This window comes from Carassius carassius, chromosome 2 (genome assembly GCF_963082965.1).
Source record: "Carassius carassius chromosome 2, fCarCar2.1, whole genome shotgun sequence".
Taxonomy (NCBI): Eukaryota; Metazoa; Chordata; class Actinopteri; order Cypriniformes; family Cyprinidae; genus Carassius; species Carassius carassius.
The window spans coordinates 34,776,172-34,788,708 of record NC_081756.1 but is presented as its reverse complement, the minus strand read 5'-3'; the positions used below and the strand labels follow the sequence as shown (position 1 = coordinate 34,788,708).

Here is a 12,537-nt window from a genome sequence, read left to right as displayed (position 1 = left end):
GGCAACATAAATAAAAGTCCAAAATATAGAAATGTACATTATGTATTTATAAGAACAATCAAATAGTACAAGAACAGAAATAAGAAAAAAAACTGAACAGAAAAAAAAAATATCTTAATTTTTCTTTGAAGGTCTGTCATGACGCGCCTCATCATCCTCCTCCTCCTCCTCCTCCTCCTCCTCCTTCTCTTCCTTCCTTCCTGCACTATCCAATGACGTTTGATAGGGTGTCCGAGATTTTTTTTTTTTCCTTTTTTTTTCGGCGCACAAAATTTTTTAGCGGATAGGCATTTTCGTCCACAGGGATCTGGCGTTTTGAAACCGGGTTCCAGAGTGGATATCCCTGCTAACACACGACGTAACAGTTACGTAACGTATTGGTAATTTTTGGTAATTCCATGACCTACCAATTGACAACGTAACTACGACGTCGCATGCCCGTAATTGTATTACCATCACATTACCAACTCACAACGTCGTCAGTACGTCCTTCCAACGTAACAAGATAACCAAGAACGTCCCAGATAGGTCCTCTATTCGTTATATATTGGTAACTTCATGACTTACTGGCAACGTAAATACAACTTCGTATGCATGTAATTTTATTACTATAATTTTTGTACATTCTTTATATACTCCCTGAGTATAGTGCTATTTATAAAGTGTAATTAAACTTCAGACACACGATTAAACGTTCCTTGAAGATAAAATGTGTTTCTTTTCACCAAGTCAGAATATGGACATGCTTTTAATATATTGTGACGTGGCATACAGCGCGCACAATATTGACAAGAAAGGAAATACATTTTTGTTGTGAAACTTTCTATTTCGTAAGGAGTTGTGAACATGAAATAATGACAGACTGGTTACACCATCTCATCTGCCGCAGATACAGTATCAGGAGGACAGCGCGTTTGTTTGAAGCACTTTTCACTTCAACTGTGTCTGACAGGAGAATGAGCTTTTCTGAGGTGAGTCTTACAATTTATAATAAATAAAGAGGTGGATCAAATTTTTTAAAACAAAGTAAAAACAAAAGTATTGATCTCCGTAAAAAGACGCTAAAACCCATTTTTAATATTATTGTTTTTATTAGCCTACTAGCCGTTGAGAGTTACCATGGCAACCGCGGACACATCAGCTGCTGGAGAGGAGAGGACTCATCTGACAGTTTCTCTGTTTCTTGTCAGTTATACCAAAGAAAAGTTCAACAACTGTGACAGATTGGTTAAGTAACATATGTTAATATTATCCACAGTCTACTTTAAGTACTTTTGTTAACATTTATACCTCTGTGATTATGGCATCTTAATTATCTGATATGTCTGCTAGCAAATGTTATGCTAACTTAGAAGCATAAGTATAACATAATAGATTTGAGCTCTTATTAATGAAAGTTTGGGCTTTTAATCACATCTTCTGTGTAAAGGATAAGTAAAAAAAAGATGTTTAAAAAAAGATTAGTTGTGACGATCGCGTATCCAGAGAGACAGGGAGGCGAGAGATCCAAATGCAGATGTTTTTATTATAGGGTAATCCAAATCGTAATCCAAAAACACAAGTCAAGGTCAAAACCAAAAGACAGTCCAAAACAAACAAACAAAGGAAAAGGGACAGGAAAGGAAACTCGTAATACGAGATGACTCGGAGGACGAGCAGACAGGAAGAATATCGGGGGACGAGAACGCTGGATACACGAAGGGTAAGGACTCCATACAAACAACAGGGAAAGACAGGTATTTATAAGGAGGCTAATGACAATCAAGTGACTGCACCTGGTGCAATTAAAAGGAGTGCAATTACTGTGAAGACAGGACCAGACTAGAGGAATTCTAATGCCTATGGTGAAGTGCCTAAGGGGAAGTGAGCCCACTAGTGGACACCCAGGGAAACAGAGACTAGACAGCGTGACATTACCCCCTCCTCCACGGAGCAGCTGCCAGATGCTCCACCCGAACCCAAGGAAAAACCAAAACACAAAGAGACCAGGAGGGAGGTGGAGCGGCGGAGGACCAGGGGGAGGGACGGAGGGCCAGGTAAAATGGGGAAAACAGAGACAAGAGGACCAGGTAGAATGGGGAAACAGAGACAAGAGAAGTGCAACAAAAAAACAAGGAGTCCAGGAGGGTGGTGGACCGGCGGAGGATCAGGGGGAGGGACGGAGGGCCAGGCCCTTAGAGGGAAACAGAACGAAAGACACAGACAAGAAACCCAGGAGGGAAGTGGACCGGCAGAGGATCAGGGGGAGGGACGAAATGCCAGGTCCATAGGAGGAAACAGAAAGAAAGACACAGACAGAAAAACAACAAAAAATAAACACAAAAACACAAGTCCAAGAAGGACATCACGTGACACCCACCAGGGCGGAGCAGAAGACCAACATAACCGTGTGGTCGGGACGGACGCCCCCCAGGGCAGAGCAGAAGACCACCATAACCGTGTGGTCAGGGCGGAAGCCCCCCAGGGCGGAGCAGAAGACCACCACAACCGTGTGGTCAGGGCGGAAGCCCCCCAGGGCGGAGCAGAAGACCACCACAACCGTGTGGTCAGGGCGGAAGCCCCCCATGGCGGAGCAGAAGACCACCACAACCGTGTGGTCGGGACGGATGCCCCCCAGGGCGGAGCAGAAGACCACCAAGTCCATGTGGTCGAGACCGGAGTCCCCCAGGGCAGAGCAGAAGACCACCACAACCGTGCGGCCAAACCAGACGCCCCCAGGGTGGAGCAGAAGACCACCACATCCTTGTGGTCGAGGCAGAAGGCCCCCAGGGCGGAGCAGAAGACCACCGCAACCGTGTGGTCAGGGTGGAAGCCCCCAGGGCTGAACAGAAGACCACCACATCCTTGTGGTCGAGGCAGAAGGCCCCCAGGTCGGAGCAGAAGACCACCACATCCGTGCGGCCGGACCAACAGGAGGACAAGTCTGGTTGGGAAAGTCTGAAACATAGAACATAAACATGTTAGGGGTAGCCTCCGTGGCCACAACAGGAACAGTCGGGTGCTCAGAGAGTTCGACGGAGACATGATTAGTCTCTGGAAGTTCCACAGAGGTGAGGAGAGACTCTGGTAGTTCATCAGAGCCATGGAGAGGCTCAGGTAGTTCCACCGAGAAGTGACGGAACACTGGTAATCCCATGGTGTTTATACTGGATTCCAGAAGATCGGTGCTGACTTGACTCTGCTCATGAAGATTATTGGTGACTTGCATTTGTTCATGAAGATCATTGGTGACTTGTATTTGTTCATGAAGATCAATGGTGACTTGCCTTTGTTCATGAAGATCAGTGGTGACTTGCCTTTGTTCATGAAGATCACTGGTGACTTGAATTCTCCCATGAAGAACCCCGGTGACTTGACTCTGTCCTTGAAGATCACCGGTGACTTGACTCGGTCCTTGAAGATCACCAGTGACTTGACTCTGTCCTTGAAGATCACCAGTGACTTGACTCTGTCCTTGAAGATCACCAGTGACTTGACTCTGTCCTTGAAGATCAATGGTGACTAGCCTTGACTCTGGAAGGTCCACGGTAACTAGCCCTGACTCTGGAAGGTCAATGGTGACTAGTCCTGACTCTGGAAGGTCAACGATGACTAGCCCTGATTCTGGAAGGTCAAAGGTGACTAACCCTGACCCTGGAAGGTCAATGGTGTCTAACCCTGACTCTGGAGGGTCCACGAGCACCTGACTCGACTCTGGAGGGTCCACGAGCCCCTGACTCAACTCTGGAAGGTCAACAGGAACTAACCCTGACTCTGAAAGGTCAACAGTGACTGACCCTGACTCTGGAAAGTCGATGGTGACTAGCCCTGACTCTGGAAGGTCGACGGTGACTAACTCTTACTCTGGAGGGTCCACGAGCACCTGACTCGACTTAGGAGGGTCAACCGGAACCTGACTCAACTCTGGAAATTCAACGGGCACCTGACTCGACTCTGGAAGGTCAACAGAAACTAGCCCTGACTCTGTAAGGTCAACGGTGACTAACCCTGACTCTGGAAGGTCGACGGTGACTAACCCTGAGTCTGGAAGGTCAACGGTGACTAACCCTGACTCTGGAGGGTCCACGAGCACCTGACTCGACTCTGGAGGGTCCACGAGCACCTGACTTGACTCTGGAGGGTCCACGAGCACCTGACTCGACTCTGGAGGGTCAACCGGAACCTGACTCGACTCTGGATGGTCCACTGGAACCTGACTCAACTCTGGAGGGTCAACAGGAATCTGACTTGATTCTGGAGGATCAACTGGAACGTGACTCGACTCTGGATGGTCAACAGGAACCTGACTCGACTCTGGATGGTCCACTGGAACCTGACTCAACTCTGGAGGGTCAACCGGAACCTGACTCAACTCTGGAGGGTCAACGGGAACCTGACTCAACTCTGGAGGGTAAACAGGAATATGACTCGACTCTGGAAGGTCACCCGGAACCTGACTCAACTCTGGAGAGTCAACGGGAATCTGACTCAACTCAGGAAAGCCCACTGTAGCTGTCATCCTCTGCAGTGGCTCCGGGTTGGAGGCCATCTTGTGCAGTGGCGCTGGGCTGGTGGCCATCTTGTACTGTGGTGCTGGCTCAGCAGACGTGACGTGAACAGTCTCTGGATCAGCAGACGTGACGTGAACACTCCTGGGAATCTGTAGGATCTTTGACAGCATGGAGAAATAATCAAAAAACGTCTCAGTGGCCATCTTGGGCGTTGGCGCTGAGCTGGTGGCCATCTTGCACTGTGGTGCTGGGCTGGTGACCACTTTGTGCTGTGGCGCTGTGCTGGCGTCCATCTTACCTCGTGGCGCTGGGCTGACGGCCATCTTGTGCAGTGTCACAGGACCTGCAGCCATCATGGGCAGTGGTGCTGGGCCGGCGTCCATTCTGTGCAGTGGCTCTGGGCTGGTGGCCATCTTGTGCTGTGGCGCTGGCCTGGCTTCCATCTTGCCTCGTGGCGCTGGGTGGGCGGCCATTCTGTGCAATGGTGCTGGGTCGGCGGCCATTCTGCGCAGCGGCGCTGGGCTGGCGGCCATCTTGTGCAGCGCCACTGGACTGGCGGCCATCTTGTGCAGCGGCGCTGGCTCGGCAGACTTGCGCCTCCTTTCCCCTCTCTGTCCACAATGGTGAGACGGTGGTTCCCAACCGAACTCAGGGTCGCCTGTGGGCCATATTGGAGAGTGATGCCGGACCTCCTCTCGACCACTCACTCCTGAGCGACCTCCCCTGGTCCCACGAAACACGACCAGACGAGTACCCTCGAATCCATTCCTCACCCGCTCGGTGACTGGGGAGGAAATATGAATTGACATACCGCTGGATCTCTGTTTTAGATGGAGTCCTTCTGTGACGATCGCGTATCCAGAGAGACAGGGAGGCGAGAGATCCAAATGCAGATGTCTTTATTATAGGGTAATTCAAATCGTAATCCAAAAACACAAGCCAAGGTCAAAACCAAAAGACAGTCCAAAACAAACAAACAAACAAAGGAAAAGTGACAGGAAAGGAAACTCGGAATACGAGATGACTCAGAGGACGAGCAGACAGGAAGAATCTCGGGGGACGAGAATGCTGGATACACGAAGGGTAAGGACTCCATACAAACAACAGGGAAAGACAGGTATTTATAAGGAGGCTAATGACAATCAAGTGACTGCACCTGGTGCAATTAACAGGAGTGCAATTACTGTGAAAACAGGACCAGACTAGAGGAATTCTAGTGCCTACGGTGAAGTGCCTAAGGGGAAGTGAGCCCACTAGTGGACACCCAGGGAAACAGAGACTAGACAGCGTGACATTAGTATAATCAGCGGTCGCGGCAGCCCTCCAGTTAAGCCCTCCTCGTGTGAAGACCGAAGAGTGTAAAGACCATCGACCACCGGGCAGGGAATATAAGTATTGTTTTGATTAATCTCTTTTTCCTTCTCCTTGTTTCATTTCTATTTCAGTTGTTTTTTGTTTATAACCAAATCTTACTATGTGTTTCCAGATCCCTACTATCACTACCACTCGCAAACCACACATCACACAATGTAGACAGCACAATCTTAACAATCTGCACACTTTGCCTATATCTGCTAATACACTACTTTCTTTTTCTATTGGTCTCTGGAATTGCCAGTCTGCTGTAAACAAAGCCGATTTCATTACTTCTATTATTAGTCACTGAAAGCTTAATTTCTTTTTTTATTGTACCTTTTGTATGTATGTGAAAAGCCCTTCTAGGGACGGACATTGCAAATTAGCCTTGGCTATAAATGTTGTAGTGTGGTACAGGTTTATTGTTCACACATGTCCCTATTAAATAAAATTAAATAAATAACAGAGACCTGGATCAAACCAGAGGACACTGCTACACCTGCAGCACTCTCCAATAATTTCTCATTTTCCCACTCCCCCCGTTTGACTGGAAGAGGTGGAGGTACTGGTCTGCTCATCTCTAATGATTGGAAATTTAATTCTTTACCATCTTTGGGTATCAACAGCTTCTTTGAATCTCATTCAGTTACTGTTACCTACCCTTTTAAAATACATTTTGTAGTTGTCTATCGACCCCCAGGACCACTGGGTAACTTTTTGGATGAATTAGATGTGTTGCTCTCAACCTTTTCTGAGGATGGTACTCCCCTAGTTATGCTTGGAGATTTCAACATCCACCTAGATAAACCTCTGTTTGCTGATTTCCACACTCTGCTTGCCTCTTTTGATCTTAACCGAGTGTCAACTACTGCTACTCACAAATCAGGCAACCAACTGGGCCTTATTTATACACGAAACTGCCCTGCTGATCATGTTCTGGTTACTCCACTGCACACGTCACTTACCCCTCCACATGTCATCTTTCGACGTAACCTACGCACACTTTCACCCTCCCGGCTATCTGCAATGGTTTCATCTTCACTTCCTTCCCCTAAACTGTTTGCATCTTTGGATGCTAACAGTGCTACTGATACTTTTTGCTCCACTCTTACATCTTTTGTTTAGACACTGTTTGTCCCTTATCTTCCAGGCCAGCCCGTAACACCCTTTCTGCCCCTTGGTTATGTGATGTTCTATGCGAACACCGTTCTAAGCTTAGAGCTGCTGAAAGGGTGTGGCGCAAATCCAAAAATACTACTGACCTTAATGTGTATCAGTCACTCCTATCTTCCTTCTCTGCTAATGTCTCCACTGCTAAAATGACATACTACCATAACAAAATTAACAATTCGTCTAACTCTCGCATGCTTTTTAAAACATTTTCCTCACTTCTTTGTCCTCCTCCTCCACCTCCTGCTTCATCTCTAATAGCTGACGACTTTGCAACGTTTTTCATTAATAAAATTAAACACATTAGTGCACAATTTTCCACACCACAATCAGTCAAGCTCATATCACCAGCAAACATACACTCATTTACATTTTTCTCTTCACTCTCTGAGCCAGAAGTCTCAAAACTCATCCTTTCTAATCACCCTACTACTTGCCCGCTTGATCCTATTCCATCTCATCTCCTTCAAGCCATTTCTCTTTCACTCACTCACATCATCAACACATCCCTCCACACTGGTGTTTTTCCCTCATCATTTAGACAGGCACGTATAACTCCACTACTTAAGAAACCCAACCTCAACCCATCTCTTTTAGAGAACTACAGACCAGTTTCCCTTCTTCCTTTCATTGCAAAAACACTTGAACGAGCTGTGTTCAACCAAGTCTCTACATTTCTCACAAACAACAACCTCCTTGACAGCAACCAATCTGACTTCAGAAGTGGAAATTCAACTGAGACGGCCTTGCTCTCAGTTGTTGAAGCTCTAAGACTGGCAAGAGCAGAATCCAAATCTTCAGTACTTATCCTGCTTGATCTGTCCGCTGCTTTTGACACGGTTATCCACCAGATCCTCCTATCAACCCTACTGGCAAAAGGCATCTCAGGAACCACACTTCAATGGTTTGAGTCTTACCTATCAGATAGGTCCTTCAAAGTATCTTGGAGAGGTGAGGTGTCCAAGTCACAACATCTAACTACTGGGGTGCCTCAGGGCTCAGTTCTTGGACCACTTCTCTTCTCTGTCTACATGGCATCATTAGGTTCTGTCATTCAGAAACATGGCTTTTCATACCACTGCTATGCTGATGACAATCAACTCTACCTCTCATTCCATCCTGATGATCCGACGGTTGCTATTCGCATCTCAGCTTGTCTAACAGACATTTCTTCCTGGATGATGGACCATCACCTTCAAATCAACCTTGCCAAGTCAGAACTGCTTGTGATTCCAGCAAACCCATCGTTTCACCACAATTTCACCATCAAGTTAGGCACATCAACCATAACTCCTTCAAAAACAGCTAGAAGCCTTGGAGTTATGATTGATGATCAGCTGACTTTCTCAGACCACATTGCTAAAACTGTCCGATCCTGCAGATTTGCTTTATTCAACATCAAGAAGATCAAGCCCTTTCTTTCGAAACATGCTGCACAACTCCTTGTTCAAACTCTTGCTCTGTCCAGGCTGGACTATTGCAATGCCTTCTTGGCCAGGTCTTGCAGCCAATTCTATCAAACCTTTACAATTAATTCAGAACGCGGCAGCAAGATTAATTTTTAATGAGCCAAAAAGAATACATGTCACACCTCTGTTTATCAATTTGCACTGGCTTCCAATAGCTGCTCGCATAAAATTCAAGGCATTAATGTTTGCCTACAAAACTACCACTGGCTCTGCACCCATTTACCTAAATTTGTTACTTCAGACTTATGTGCCCTCTAGAAGCTTGCGTTCTGCAAGTGAATGTCGCTTGATTGTGCCATCCCAAAGAAGCACAAAGTCACTTTTACGGACTTTTAAATTAAATGTTCCCTCCTGGTGGAATGACCTCCCCAACTCAATCCGAGCAGCTGAGTCCTTAGCCATCTTCAAGAATCGGCTTAAAACACATCTCTTCCATCTTTATTTGACCCTCTAACTTTAACACTCACTATTCTAATTCTATTCTTTAAAAAATCTAACTACCTTTCTAATCTTTTTGTATTCTATTTCCTTTTCATTTATTATGCAATTGTATGTGTGTGTGTGTGTGTGTGTGAAAAGATCTCTAACACTAGCTTGCTCTATTCTTTTTTTATTCTATCTGTTTTCTTTTTTTTATTATTTTTTTATTATATTATTTAAAATCCCATGCTACGTGTACTGTGTTAACCTAACTGAGACTTGTTATAGCACTTATATATCATTGCTCTTTTTGTTGTTTTTGATTGCTTCCACTGTCCTCATCTGTAAGTCACTTTGGATAAAAGCATCTGCTAAATGAATAAATGTAAATGTAATGTAAAGGAGTGGTAGAGTCTATCAGTGACATCACTCGCGGTCTAAAATGGGCTGAGACTGAATTTTGAATTTTTCATTGTAAACAAATATTGATAACAAAATTGGACAGTGATTTCAGGAGTGTCTTAAAAACCCTCTAAAACAGAGGGGAAGTTCCAAGAAAATTTCTAATGGGAGCTGCTGACAGAGATAGAAAACACAGGTGATCCAAGGAAGCTTATTAAATAACTTAATATTTATTTTACACAACATATCATCATGCATCTGTAAAATCAAAAAATGTGAATACTGGTATCTTAAGATTTTTATGTATGTTTTCTGAATGTCACTTCACTTCACTTCCACTTCACTTTCCACTTCCATTTTGCTATTTTTCTTTTCTGCATTTCCCCTATTCTCTAGTTTGTTTATTTCTAATAAGGAGCTGGAGGCTGTGGAGAAGCAGATCCGTGACCTTGTGGAGAAGCAGGCCCAGCTGAGAGAGCAGAGAGCCGTGCTGGAAACATTCAGGGGTTGACGCTCATAAGTCAGGGTGAGTATACAGCTAACCCTCCTACCGGTGCACCCAGGACGCGATCTTCCCAGATGTCCACAGCGTGAGACATGAGCCAGGACCTGGGCGATGACCTCTCTGCTTCCAACGCCTCCGGTCTTCAGGATCTCCACTTCGCGAGACAGAACACGACGCTGTGATCATCGGAGACTCCATCGTCCGACACATCCGTGCTACGTTAGCTGAAGTTAAAGTGCACACTCATTGTTTCCCTGGTGCTCGTGTTCTCGATGTTTCTGTGCAGATACCCACGATCCTGAAGGCCGACAAGAGTCCCAGAGCGGTCGTGCTTCATGCCGGGGTTAACGACACCATGCTGCGGCAGATGGAGAGGGAATTCAGAAGCCTGATCGAGACATAGGCGATGATCATCGTGTCAGGACCTCTGCCCGCTGACCACTGCCCGCGAAGTGGTGCCCACGTATCAACAAGGACACGAAAGGTTCAGTAGACTTGTTCTGATGGCCTGCACCCCAGCAGAGGCGGAGCGGAGCTGCTCTCTGACAACATCTCCAGGACACTTCGCTCCAGACTAGTAAGCCAATTCTCAAATAACTGTTATGATGACTTTTGTTCTACACGCTCAAATCGAAGTACTTGTGCTGTCCAATCAATAAAGATTGTGTTTGTTCCAGTGTTAATTTTGACAGGCATTTTTGATTTAGCATTAGTCTAAACTCCATCAAACTACTGTTATTCCATAACATGCCAATTACATGTGATACCAATTTCACATGTTCGCACATAAGTTCTTGCATAATAGATTTTATGAAGTGACAGTTTAATGTCAATATTATTAATTCTTTGTATAGTTATCTTGTAAAATTGTAGTTCTGTGCAGAGAGGATAATCCAACTTTTTCTGCTGACATTTCACATTTATCCATTATGTGATTAAGCGTGAAGCTGTGCTTTTCCTCCTTTTTTAGGGGCAGCTTTAGAATTGATTATTTATTTTTATATTTTTTTCTACAAATAAGCCCTGACCACCTTCTATTTGGTATTCTATTTGGCTTCTAAAATTGTGTGTGTGTGTGTGTATGTATGTGTGTGTGTGTATGTATGTATGTATATATATATATATATATATATATATATATATATATATATATATATGTGTGTGTGTGTGGGTGTGTGTGTGTGTCTGTGTGTGTGTAATATAACAAAACAAAAACAAAGCTAATTTATTTCACAAAAAATTTTGTTGGCACCCCCACACACACACACACACACACACAAGCACCGTCCCCCTTTACTTAACATACACAAAAATTGTAAGATTGACTTATTAATTTTTAAACAGTCATTGCTTTCAAAATGCTTGTCCATGAATCCTTACATACAATCAACCAGTATTAACTCTGAAATACACTAAAAATCAAGAAACAATATTTGTAAGAAAGTCCAACTGTGGATAAAGTGCAAGAAGAAATGTGCCCCATGTGGATTTTTCTCATCTGTTGACATGACACCCACTCTTCACAACCTCAGGAAGACCGAGAGCTTTTTATACATCCCAGTGGACCCACCCATGAAACGTTTATTTGCAAATCATCCCTTTAACAATTTGAATAGCTTTGATGTTTGATAGCTCCCTCTCTCTTTTTACACCAGCATCGTGTTCTCTTCTTTGAGATGTTCCCTTGTAGGTGTAACAGCATCAGCCTTCTCTTAGTATTTTCTCATATTGACTCTATCGCTTCCTAAATCCATTTCTCTTTTTGCTCTTTCTCCCCTTTTCTTATTTCCCCTCAATTCCATTTATTTCATTTGCAGTTTTAACAAGCTTGCTTACGTACTCCACAATCCAAGTAATTTATGGAGATAGCAGTGCTGACAAAGCCCCTAGTGATCAGGAGTCCCACTGATGTGATAAACGTGTTCCATGGCTGTCAGAACTTGAATGAGAGCTTTAAGAGTACTGGGATAGGGGACCAGCAGGTAGGACAGATGTACCAATGTGTGTGTTATGAAGTGGAGACGAAGAGGGACGGTGTGCTGAAGCAGAATGAAACAATGGATGAAACTCAAATTCACATTTGCATTTGCTTGTTCTGAAAAATACAAATAGTTTTAGCTTTTTAAAATCATACCTATATGCTAATAAAATACATTTTCTTTCTGATCGAGCCTTTTCTTTCTAAAAAAAAAAAGAAAAAGAAAAAGCCAATTAAAACCCAAAGGGTATGCTTCTGTTCAACCTTTTTTCATTTCTAAATCATGCTTATGTCCACCAGCAATTAGTGGAGAAAATTAGGATGAATGTGAATTGGTTGGTGTAATGATAAAAGACTTCCTAGTCATCGTGAAGAAGGAGGCGGGAACCGGCGGACAATCAAATGAAACTTTAATAATTCAAATAAACACAAAACAGCGCACCAGCCCCTCACGGACGACTGATGCGCAGAAAATAAAAACCAAAACACAACTAAAAGCCCAGGCCTGGTCCTCTCTCGTCCTTCACTGTCGTCGCTCCAGTTTTATATCCTTCCATCTCCTCCGTGGGCCTCGAGACCGGCGGGTCGAACAGGTGTAGCTCATCTCCAATCACTCCACCGGCCTCGCTCCCATGTCCCTCGGCCCCGCCCCACTCGTCACATACCCCCATCGCCCCTCGCAGGCCGGGGGGTACTCCCGAGACTGCGCTCTACTCCCCCCCCCCCCCCTCCGGGGGATACCGCTCA

The 12,537-nt window shown here is 44.9% G+C and overlaps 1 long non-coding RNA gene across 1 annotated transcript; it reads left to right on the top strand.

The window, feature by feature from the left end:
* The first annotated feature begins 802 nt into the window (after window positions 1-802).
* On the top strand, window positions 803-9,836 carry LOC132097936 (uncharacterized). Its single transcript, XR_009422801.1, has 4 exons — window positions 803-971; window positions 1,097-1,227; window positions 9,411-9,503; window positions 9,704-9,836. It is a non-coding gene; the product is annotated as an uncharacterized LOC132097936 (long non-coding RNA).
* Window positions 9,837-12,537: the final 2,701 nt, after the last annotated feature.